The sequence below is a fragment of the Ovis aries genome, chromosome 2 (genome assembly GCF_016772045.2).
Source record: "Ovis aries strain OAR_USU_Benz2616 breed Rambouillet chromosome 2, ARS-UI_Ramb_v3.0, whole genome shotgun sequence".
In the NCBI taxonomy this organism is placed as follows: domain Eukaryota; kingdom Metazoa; phylum Chordata; class Mammalia; order Artiodactyla; family Bovidae; genus Ovis; species Ovis aries.
In genome coordinates, this window is record NC_056055.1 from 130,143,444 (window position 1) to 130,156,516 (window position 13,073).

Below are 13,073 nucleotides of genomic sequence, written 5' to 3' on the forward strand. Positions count from 1 at the left end.
GCTTTTTAATAATGCTGTCTAGGCTGGTCATAACTTTCCTTCCAAGGAGTAAACGTCTTTTAATTTCATGGCTGCAGTCACCATCTGCAGTGACTTTGGAGCTCAGAAAAAAAAGTCAGCCACTGTTTCCCCATCTATTTGCCATGAAATGATGGGACTAGATGCCATTATCTTAGTTTTCTGAATGTTGAGCTTTAAGCCAACTTTTTCACTCTCCTCTTTCACTTTCATCAAGAGGCTCTTTAGTTCTTCTTCACTTTCTGCCATAAGTGTGGTGTTATCTGCATATCTGAGGTTATTGATATTTCTCCTGGCAATCTTGATTCCAGCTTGTGCTTCCTCCAGCCCAGTGTTTCTCATGAGGTACTCTGCATAGAAGTTAAATAAGCAGGGTGACAATATACAGCCTTGACATACTTCTTTTCATATTTGAAACCAGTCTGTTGTTCCATGTTCAGTTCTAACTGTTGCTTCCTGACCTGCATACAGATTTCTCAGGAGGCAGGTGAGGTGGTCTGGTATTCCCATCTCTTTCAGAATTTTCCACAGTTTATTATTATCCACAGTCAAAGGCTTTGGCATAGTCAATAAAGCAGAAATAGATGTTTTTCTGGAACTCTCTTGCTTTTTCCATGATCCAGCAGATGTTGGCAATTTAACTCTGGTTCCTCTGCCTTTTCTAAAACCAGCTTGAACATCTGGAAGTTCACAGTTCACATATTGCTGAAGCCTGGCTTGGAGAATTTTAAGCATTACTTTACTAGCATGTGAGATGAGCGCAGTTGTGTAATAGACGTAGATTAAGTGACCTATGTTTTTAACTTAATAAGGAACTTGAAAAATCAGAGCAAATTTAGCCCAGTGTAAGTAAAAGATCTAATAGGAGTTGAAATCATTGAAACAGAAAATGGACAAAAACAAACAAAAAAAAGAATGATTTCAAAATTTGGTTCTTTGAAAAGATTAATAAAAATTGTTAAATATCTAACAGAACTGATCAAGAAAAGAGAGAAAGTGCAAATAGCCAATACTAGGAATGATGGAGGGGATATCATTACAAATTCTGCATGTATTAAAGATGAAAAGGGATATTATAAACAACCTTATGCCAGTAAGTTAAAACTTAGATAAAACAAGCAAATTCAATATAGATACAAATTACAAAAACTAACATGACAATATGTAGAAAATCTTGATAGACTTACTCCTGTTAAAGAATTCAAAACCTCTGTATGAAAATTCCCAAAGTTTCAGAAAATACAGAAAGAGGAAACACTTCCCATCTTGTTTTATAAGGCCAGATTTCCCTAATATCAATCAAGACCAGACAAGACTATTCCAGTCCACACTCACTAAAATGGCTAAAATGAAAGTGACTGACAACACCAATGTTGTTAAAGAGTGGATCAAACAAAATCCACATACATTCATGGTGGGAGTGTAAAATGGTACTTTGGAGATCTCTTCGGCAGTTAAAAACAAACAAAAAATATACATTTATTTTGTAATCTAGCTGTCCCACGTCTAAGTATTTAATCTAAAAGAAATTAAAAGATGTTGTTCACCAATACCTTATACAAAAGTATTCATAGCAGCTTTATTTGAACAGTAATAACTAAAGTCTGGAAACATCCAGGTGGCCAATAAGAAAATGGATAAACAGTCTGTGGTATACAATAGAATAAAAAGCATGAAACAGTTTTTAATTTTGCTGAACAAAAGAAGCCAGACACAAAAGAATGATTCTTGAAAAATAAAATCTGATCAATGATAATAGAAATCAGGGCAGTGGTTGCATGAGGTTACAAGTTGAGAAGGTCTGGACACAAAGGAAAGTTCTCAGCTAATGATAGTGGTTTATAGCTTTATAGGTGTTCGGGTTACTCAGGCATATTCATTTGTTTAGATTGGATTGATGTGTATATTCAATGTCTGTGCATTTCATTGTATACGATTATACTTTAATAAATATGACTGCAAATTAAAAGAAAACTTAGAAGCAATTTAGGCCACTTAAAAGTCACAAGCTAAATTAAAATTTTCAAATAAGAAACAATATTCACCCTTAAGAATCAGTTAGCTTATTTTTTTGATGTTAGAAAAACTGAAGCACCTTTCAAAGAGATTTTTAAAATCTCATTGTCTCCTTGCATGATTTTGCAAACTGTAATTTTTATGAAGTGAAAAGTCACTCGTTGGTGTTTGACCCTTTGCCACCCCATGGACTGTACAGTCCATGGAATTCTCCAGGTCAGAATACTGGAGTGGGTAGCCTTTCCCTTCTCCAGGGTATCTTCCCAACCCAGGGATCAAACCTAGGTCTCCCACATTGCGAGCAGATTCTTTACCAGCTGAGCCACAAGGGAAGACCAATTTTTACAGTAAGTTGAATTCAGCATATTAAAGAAGTCTTTTTCCCTTCTCTTTAGGATTTGATTATTCAACTAGTTATTAAAAATTCTCTATCTAGAAACATACCACTGTCAGTGTTTCTCTTAACGATGGGCCATATTCTAACCTTTTCTTTCTATAAACACATTAATTCAAAATTAAATCAATCTTATTTTTGCCACAGACTCTGTTTGCAGCAAGTTTAATTCTCAGCAGTCTTATAATTTTATCAGTCTCAGATCTCTAGTTAATTTGTCATTAAATATAATTAAGAAACTGAAGTAATTCAGTTTAAGAATCTTCATAAGTTCCAAAGTAATTTAAAAGCTTCCTTAATTCATTGGAAATTTGATATTATGTTTTTATTCACCAGAGAAAAAACAGAACCCAAAGGAGTCTTCCCACTCTGTAATATTTTAGAACATTATCTATTTATCTGTAAATAAGAGAGAAAATTCTAGGTAATAGGATTGTCTGAGTTTGGTATTGTATGCAAAGAGATTCATCATGTTGTGAAACCGCATGCTTCTTTTCCTGTATTAAGTATGTTCATCATTATAGTTTTACTATAAATTTAATATAGTTTCAAGAAAAAAAAGTGAAAGTATCAGAAAATATGGGAAAATAAAAATACTTGTAGTTGCATGATCCAAATGCAACTATAGGTAACACTATGGAGTATTTCTTTTTAGGCTACTTTAAAAATAGGTTAATAAAATATTTTATTAAATATTGACAATATAAAAAGGAACACTTAAAATGTATTTTAAGGCATAAAGAGTAACAATAAAAAGGAATACCTGTGTATCCACTGCCAACGTTAAGAAATAGAATGTTACTAGTACAATCATCCCATGAACAACATGGGTTTAAACTGCATGGAATCCACTTATACACAAGTTGGTGGTTGGCTGAATCTCTGGATGCAAAGGAACTCTGGATATGGAGGGTAGACTATTATGAATTAACCTCTCATTGTTCAAGGATCAACTGTATTTTTAAAGCTGTATGTGCCCCACATGAGCCAATGCTTCTCTCCATCCCTCTGATAACCATTATTCTGAATTTAATATTTCTTATTCCCCTGCCTTTATTTATGGATTCATCATGTGTGTCTTCCCCTCCCCAACATTCTACCGCACTGCTTAACCTCTCTCGCATATTTGCCACTCCTTCTGACACTTCTTGCTGCAACTTTGATACTTGCTTTAGAGCTGCCTTTTGATTTTTCTAATGCTTTTTTCCGCTGTGTCTAATATTCTATTTAACTTGTTCAATGGGTTTTTCATTTCCATTACTTAATTATTTTATTTCTAGAAATACTATTTGTTTTCCTCAAATCTGTTTCTTTCTTCTATTTTAATAGACCTTCACTCTGTTCTCATATTTATAGTTCTTCATTTAATATCTTTAAATATTTAAACTTGTTTTCTATTTTGTGCCCAATTCATATATTTTAAATTTTTGCAAATCTGTTTTTGCTGTTGTTTTTTACTGTCTCATTTTCTTGGATATTTAAAATGTAGGCTAATATTTTTTTCCTTGTGCTAATTTTTGAGTCTTAGATGTCAGTGTATTTCTACAGAAAGGGTTTTGCATTTGAATCAACCAAAAGTCTGGGAATGCTACCAACTGGGGCCACTTTTGAACTTCAGTTCAATATAGGTAGTATGAGTTTCAGGTCCTAACATTTTCATAAGGATAAGCTTGCAGTTAAATTTTCAGGGAAGATATTTTATCCCCCACCTAGTATGAAATTTGTTTTCTTTCTTTTGAAAAAATTTTATATATCTTGTTTGTTTTTGGTTACACCGGGTCTTCGTTGCCGTGTGATGGCCTTCTCTAGTTTTGGCGAGGGGAGGGCTCACTACAGCGGCTTCTTTCATCCGAGCACCAGCTCTAAGTCGTGGGCTTCGGTAGCTGCAGCATGCGGGCTTAGCTGCCCAGGAGCATGTGGAATCTTACTGGACCAGGGATTGAACCCGTATCTCCTGCACTTGCAGGTGAATTCCTAACCACTTGTCCACCAGAGAAGTCCCAAGTTTGTTTTCTTGATGATTCCTACTGTGGAATAGGCTTATTTCTGCTCTCTTTTACACTAAATATGCTGTTCTCTGGAACCCAGCTTTACATGGGGTCTAAAATTAGACTCCCTATGGAAAATTCTGAAAGAGATGAGAATACCAGACCACCTAACCTGCCTCTTGAGAAATCTGTATGCAGGTCAGGAAGCAACAGTTAGAACTGAACATGGAACAACAGACTGGTTCCAAATAGGAAAAGGAGTACGTCAAGGCTGTATATTGTCACCCTGCTTATTTAACTTCTATGCAGAGTACATCATGAGAAACGCTGGACTGGAAGAAACACAAGCTGGCATCAAGATTGCCAGAAGAAATATCAATAACTTCAGATATGCAGATAACACCACCCTTATGGCAGAAAGTGAAGTGGAACTAAAAAGCCTCTTGATGAAAGTGAAAGAGGAGAGTGAAAAAGTTGGCTTAAAGCTCAACATTCAGAAAACGAAGATCATGGCATCCGGTCCCATCACTTCATGGGAAATAGATGGGGAAACAGTGGAAACAGTGTCAGACTTTATTTTTGGGGGCTCCAAAATCACTGCAGATGGTGACTGCAGCAGCCATGAAATTAAAAGACACTTACTTCTTGGAAGAAAAGTTATGACCAACCTAGACAGCATATTCAAAAGCAGAGACATTACTTTGCTGACTAAGGTCCGTCTAGTTAAGGCTGTGGTTTTTCCTGTAGTCATGTACGGATGTGAGAGTTGGACTGTGAAAAAAGCTGAGCGCTGAAGAATTGATGCTTTTGAATTGTGGTGTTAGAGAAGACTCTTGAGAGTCCCTTGAACTGCAAGGAGATCCAACCAGTCCATTCTGAAGGAGATCAGCCCTGGGTGTTCTTTGGAAGGAGTGATGCTAAAGCTGAAACTCCAGTACTTTGGCCACCTCATGCAGAGTTGACTCATTGGAAAAGACTCTGATGCTGGGAGGGATTGGGGGCAGGAGGAGAAGGGGATGACCGAGGATGAGATGGCTGGATGGCATCATGGACTCGATGGACGTGAGTTTGAGTGAACTCCGGGAGTTGGTGATGGACAGGGAGGCCTGGCGTGATGCAATTCATGGGGTCGCAAAGAGTCGGACACGACTGAGCGACTGAACTGAACTGTCCTATAGACCCTAGGATTTGTCTCCTAAACTTTATGCTCAGTAATGTGTTGGTAACTGCCTAGGAACTGGCTCTCTGAGAAAGAGTTCCTTGATTTATAGCATTTCCTGGTTTCTGTATTATAAATACTCTCATGGCTGATTTCAAGTTACCAAGTTGGAATTATTGAATTGAAGTTGCATAGTAGCCAGCGGCATCACTCCACTGCTACATGACTCTGAAAACAAGCTCAGTTCACTAGTGTTTGGTATATCCCTCAAAGTGGAAGACATTTGAGTAATTACTTACCTCCTTGGAGTTCTTTGAATTTGTTTTAGGCGTCTGTGTATCTCTACCAGCTTGGCAATATGTTTTGTTTATATAACTTTTTATTTTATATTAGAATATAGCTGATTAACAATGTTGTGATAGTTTCAAGTAAATGCACTCAGCCATAAATATGCATGTATCCATTCTCCCCCAGACTCCCCTTCCATCCAGGCTGCCACATAACATTGAGCAGAGTTCCATGTATGGCAATGTGTTTTAAAAGGAGAGGTTTTATTTTTATTTTAGCCCAGAATTTATAAAAGGGATATTTAGGGTACATGTTCAGCTTTATTGCCAAAAATAAAATTCTATATTCTTCCCTTTATAAAAATGTGATGTATTGGTTTTATTCTGAAATTGTAAAGATAATACATGTTAATTATCGAGAATTTGATTAGTAAGCAAAAGTGCGGAAAAAAATATTAAAACCATCCACAAGTTCATGATCCAGAGCTAAGTACTTTTTGGTACTTATCTTTCCTGTCCCTCTATGATGAATGTACATGTGCATACCTCTGTTTATTTCCATCTAATTTCCATCATGCCGTATCTACCATTTTACAAGCTCATTTTTATTTCTTAATATTTAATGAATTTTGTGTCATTAAATATCTCTCTGCAGCCCATTTTTATGACTGCATAGTTTTCTCTCACATGAGAGTGAACCATGATGGCAGGGGATTTATATTGCTTCCAAGTCTTTACAGTATAAATAATACTGAAGGGAAAGTAAGAAGTATGCCTCTGGTCAGTTCCGTTTTCCGCGAGGCAACACTTTTTTTTTCCATCTTGGAACTGAGACATTCTTCCTCTATCATATTAGACCATTTTTGTCTTTTCTTATTTCTGCCTTGCTCAGCCCTGCCTAATTCTGCAGCTGCTCACTGTTTCCTGCTATATTTCTAATTCTTCATCATTAATAATTCTTTCTAGATCTGTATTTTTGCTTTGTCAACCAAGCATATTAACCATTTTAAAAAATGGTACCATGAAGGGATATATAGTTAAATGCAGTTTTTTAGAAGGCTGAAGGAAAAATCTGCTAAATCTTTTCCATTTCTATGTTCGCTAAAATCAGTTTTGCTCCTGGATATTGACGGTGCTATTAACTATTGATATGGCCACCCTGTAAACTATCAAAAGTATTCCTTCTCAGCAAATAAAACTATTGCCAGCCTATTGTGGCCAGTTTGGCCAAGGTACAGAGACAGCAGAGCAGAAGCAGCCAGCGATGCCAGTGTTCACAAAAGAAGTGAGTCATCACTTTATGAGGAATTACAGTGGAGGTCAGTCCTTGTTTACTAAACACTCTTCATTTCTCCTGCTGCCCTGATGCTTGTTTTCACTGATTCTCTTTTGGGATAAATCATCTATCAGGAAAGGACAAAGCAAGAGGAAGTGAAGGAATGATTCCATATTGACCCCTGGAAAGAAAACAAAATAGTTAACACAAACTTGAAGTGGGAAGAGAAGGTCGTATTTCCCAAGAGATTTGTAGTCAAAAGGACATTCGAGACTGTTATTTATAATAACTCAATAATAATGGATTTTGGAATGTATTTTGTATTAAAGCTAATTCATCTAAAAAATCAAGTTGTGGAAATAAAATAAAAGCAGACTCACTTCTCTGATAGAAATAGTTAGCAATCTCATGTAAAATCAGAAGCTATTAAATGTCAGACTTTAGTTCTAGAAGGATTGCAGGTAATGTTTTTGACTAAATTCAATTTTGCATTCTCCAAAGTGAATGAGATACCTAGAAAAGCTCTCTTCTACCCAACTCTTTCTCCCCTCTTCCATAGTAAGTATTAAATATTAGTAAGTCATATTGCTGATATTCAACCCCATGTACTCAGACACATAATATATAAAAGTGATATATATATAGTCTATTCAGTCTATTCTTGTTCACCCTTTATCCAGAAGCAAAAATAATTTGTTAGTATCCCTCTCACTAGCCAAGTCCTGATGTAACATTGCAGTAGATGAGAAGAACGTAGATTTTTCTTTAGACGATTTAGATTTGAATGCTACACTGTCACTAGTTATCTTTGTGACCTTGGCCAAATCATTTGATTATTTCTTCCATTTCTTTCCTTGTAACATGGGCATGATGAACTCTACTTTCCAGGTTACCTCCAGGATTAAATGAGATAACATCTGTAAAGTACCTAGTACAATACTAAGATAAATGAGCTAAATACCTTATTGACCATCAGCGTCTATTTTAAATGGTCACACTCAACTGAATTTATCTAGTACTTACTGAGTACTTAGTTATGAGATAGTGGTTTGGTAAACTAGAAGAGGATAGGGCATATTTTTAATATATTTATTTTTAATAAAAGTTGTATACACTTAAGATTTACAATAGGATGATATACATATATATATATAGTGAAATGATTACTGTAGTCAAACTAATTAACATACATTCTCCTCACATAGTTATTCTTTTGTGTGTGTGTCATCAGAGTACCTGAAATCTACTGTCTTAGCAAATTGGCATTGCTCAGTACATTATTATTAACTATCCTCATCATGTTGTACATTAGATCTCTAAACATGTCTATTCTAAATAACTACAACTCTGTACTCACAGACTAGCATCCCCCTATTTCTCCATTCCACAGTCCCTATAAACACCATCCTATTTGCTGCTTCTGTATATTTGACTTTTTAAGAGTGCCTATTAGTAAACGTCTGGCTTATTTCACTTAGCATAAAACTTTCCAGGTTCATTGCAAATGGCAGGCTCGCTCTCTTTTTTTAAGCTGAGTAATATTCATTAGGTAGGTAGGAGATACACAGATAATCTCAAATTTTTTATCCATTCATTCACTGCTGGACACTTGGGTTATTTCCATATCTGGCCTATGTGCTTATGCTGCAATGAACATGGGAGTGCAGATATCTCTTTGAGGCATTGATTTCATTTCCTTTATTTGATTTCATTTCCTGTATACCCAGAGAAAGGATTGCTGAATCTTTTGACAGATCTATATTTAGTTTCTTAGAGAACTTCCATACTTTTTCCTTAGAAGCTTTACCCATTTTTATCCCCACCAACACTGTACAAGAGTTCTCTTCTCTGTGTATCCTCACTGATAACTTGTTATCTTTTGTTTTTTTTTTTTATTTTAATATGAGAGATACTAGTCATAAGCCTACCTTTGTGAAGTCTATAGTCTAGTTGAAGAACAAGTTTTACGCACTTTAAGCATGTACTTGACAATATAAAGCATTATATAATTAAACATGATATACATGGGAAAATCTCTGATTTAGGAAAGGGAGTGAAATTTGTGTGGGCTAGAGAAATAGGCAGGTCTTTTGAAGGAGATTTAACACTCTTAATAACTCAACTGTTACTCTTAATGAGAAGAGCTGAGGCTTCAGTGTCAAATAGGAATGATTTGAATTCTGGCTCTGCCACATCTAACAAATTATTTAGCTTCTTCATTCCTCAGTTCCCCTGTCTGTGGCATGAGGAGGAGTAGCCATAGGGTTGTCTGGAGTGTTTAGCAAGATTGTGCATTAGAATGAGGAGTGCAGTTCTTGACCTGTGCTGGGTGCTTTATGAATGTGGTGATGATATAGAAAATGCTGTAAATGAAAACTGCTAAGGAGAATGAACACAGCAGCTACACAAAGATCAATTTTTAACGAGCCTCTATTTTGTTATTTATGTGCTTGGTGTGATTTTAAAAGAAGAAGATGGGAGTTTAATAAAGATTGTGATGATCATACTTTGTTATTCTTTTTGAACTTTTTAAATAAAATACCAAGGCTTTTTTAGGCTAAATTATTAAATTTAAATAAGTTGCAGAGCCAAAAGCCATCCATGAATCATTTTCATTCTTGGTAGGGTGCACAAATTTTTAAAAACCTTCTGTACCATAGTGTTAATTTTAAAATCAATTTATTTCCTAAAGCTCTGTTTCTATGAATAGTTTTTACTTTATTCGTTTCCCTTTAGATATAATTCTATTTTATATAATTTTGTCTTTTTTCTAAAATTATATTTATTATTCTCATAATAACACCTACACAGTTGAATACAAAACACAAAAGCCATCGACAGTGCAGTTATTAATATGCCTACAAGATAAACATGATTGAATTAGAGGTATTTACATCTCTGATGGATAATCCATAGGCAAATATGTTGAATAATAAAAACCTTCATTGGTGTTCTATTAAATTAGTGAAAATCCAATGGTAAATATTAGTATAATATAAGGCATGAATATTCATTATATTCCTTCCACTTTTGGATTTTTCTCTCATTTGAAAAAAAATTCTTATCATTTCCATAACCCTGGCTGTACCTAATATCATAAAGAAGCCATTTTAAAGAATAATTTCATCATCAGAACTTTAGCTCCTTTCTTTTAAAAAAAAAATCTGGATTACGCTTTTAAAAGTTTGGATAATATCAGCGTTTACTTTCCTACTAATAAAACTTTGGAAACTGAGAAGTAATTAATTAATCACAAGTTCATTAGTGGTACTTTATGTGGATGAAAGGAAATTCATCCAGGAGACAGGAACCAATCAGTCAGGGTTAAGACACAGCATGGATAAAGGAAAATGAAGAAAATTAAGTCAGTCGTGGGAAGGAATGGCACTAAGAGCTTTGTGTGCTAGAGAGTAAAGGTGACTCTTCAGGACATGTGCAGACAAGCAGCAAAATGCAAGGAGCCGTCTTAGTGAGCAGAGTCGGCACTGGTCACCATAACTGGACCTTGCAGTTGCTGCTTTGACAGGAATTCACAGTGGAGATCTCCCCTTTCACTGTGGCAGTCCAGATACTTCTTAGGTAGCCTCATCATTAATGCTGACTTTTAGGCTGACCTAGCCATGGAGGAGGGCATGCCGACCCACTGCAGTATTCTTGCCTAGAGAATCCCATAGGCAGAGAAGCCTGGCGGGCTACAGCCCATAGGGTCACAGAGAGTCGGACACGACTGAAGCGACTTAGCACAGCACACAGGATGGGATGTTCACTCTCCTAAAAGGAAATCTTTGATTTCTGTGTGGGTGTAAAAGTCAGAGGAAATCTTTTACATCTAAGGAATCTAAGTTTCTATGGACCAAGTACAAGCTGATTTCTTAAGCTTTTTATTATTCTTTGGGAAATATCTATCTCTGAGGCAGGTCCTTTCCAGTAATAGTTGTGTCCTTGAGTTTGGCATTGACAATTGTTTCTAAAATCATAGCTCTAAGATACTCCTTGGTAATCCATTAGACACACAAGGAGAAACATTACTCTTTCAGGTCACTGCAACTACATTTATTGAATTTCTGTTTTAAGGTATTAAATGCTTAGTCAGTCAACCTTTATTGAGCACACATTGAGTATCCAGCACTATATTAAATGTTGTAGACAGGCAGAAAAGATATAATAGGTGAGGTTCATTCCCTGGTCTAATTTCAATACAGGAAAAATAAATCTAAAAGACAAAAGAACTCTTGAAATGAAACATTAAAATGTAAAAATTAATGTAGCCCATTTTGTGTATGTACCACGCTCCACCATTCATTTAACAAGTAGTTATTGTACAATATGATGTATAAGACCCTAGGATAGTGCTATGATGTTGTAAGCTTGGAATATACCGCAGCGTGGCCTTATATTGCTCATAACCTAGGAATAATTCAGAAAAGGAGACAAGTAGTTATAATACTTGCCATGTACCAAGTAACTGGACAGACTGAGATGGATACAACTAAGAAAAGCGTTAGAATACGTGATATTTGTGCTGTGCCTTAAAAGGTGAGGAAGCTGCAATGGGAGAACATGTACAAAGCAAGTCCACACAGAAGGAAAGCTCAGAACAAAAGACACAAGTATAGCCTATCTGTGTTAGTCAGCTGCTGCTGTGTAACAAATTTCCCCATAACTTACCTGCTTAAAACTATTGTAATCATTTGTTATATCTCATGGTATTTATGGATGAAGAATTTGGGACTGGCTCGGCTGGCTGGTTCTGCTTTGGGGTCTCTCGTAAGGTTGTATTCACATCCTGACCAGGGTTGCGCTCACCTGAAGGTTTGACTAAGGTTGACATATATGCTTGTAAGATGATCCAATCATGTGACTAGTAGGTTGATACTAGCTATGGCTGGGGTTCTTAATTCATTTTCAACTAGTCTTTCCATGGGCCGCTCGAGTGTCCTCATAGTATGTGGCTATCTAGTGAGAAATCCGAGAGACTAAAGTGGAAGCAGTAATAACGTTTCTAACCTCAGAAGTCACTCTGCTGTATTTTATTGGCCACACAGACTGCTGCTGCTGCTGCTAAGTCGCTTCAGTCATGTCCGACTCTGTGCGACCCCATAGACGGCAGCCCACCAGGCTCCCCCGTCCCTGGGATTCTCCAGGCAAGAACACTGGAGTGGGTTGCCATTTCCTTCTCCAATGCAGGAAAGTGAAAAGTGAAAGTGAAGTCGCTCAGTCATGTCCAACTCCTAGCGACCACGTGGACTGCAGCCTACCAGGCTCCTCCGTCCATGGGATTTTCCAGGCAAGAGTACTGGAGTGGGGTGCCATTGCCTTCACCTGGCCACACAGACTAGCACTCATTTAATGTGGGAAGGAGCCTTATAAGAGGATAGAGATCGGGAGGTAAGGACATTGGAAATCATCTTGGAGATTGATACAAGACTACCCACAATGAGGATGATTTTAAAATAATATATAACAATCTGCAAAATCAGGTGATACACAGATATGTGATTCAAAAATAATTTTAAAAATAATAAAAATTATGTGCAGCATAGTTGGTTTTGGACTCATTTGTAGATATCTATCTGGGATTTCTCTGTCTACCTTCCCCACTAGTTAATGTGGATACCTTTAGGGTAAAAATGGTGTCTTTTTTTCCTGTTGTTTTCTTCAGTATCTAGAACACTGCTTGGAAAATCATAAACACTTCATATGTGTTTCTTGAAGAAGTGAATTAGTGAATATTTGAATGAATATGATCCAAAAGATAAATTTAAAATATCAAAACCGCAGGGTAAAGTCTTGATTCAGGCGAATGTGAGAAGCTACAGAAGGGAGCTGGGCTCTGCACTGAATCTAGAAGAGAAGGTAAGGTGGATAATTAGAATTGCAGGTGTCGTCCAGGCTAGCCAAGGCTCTCCCTGGCAGACATGATTCTTCCAGTCAC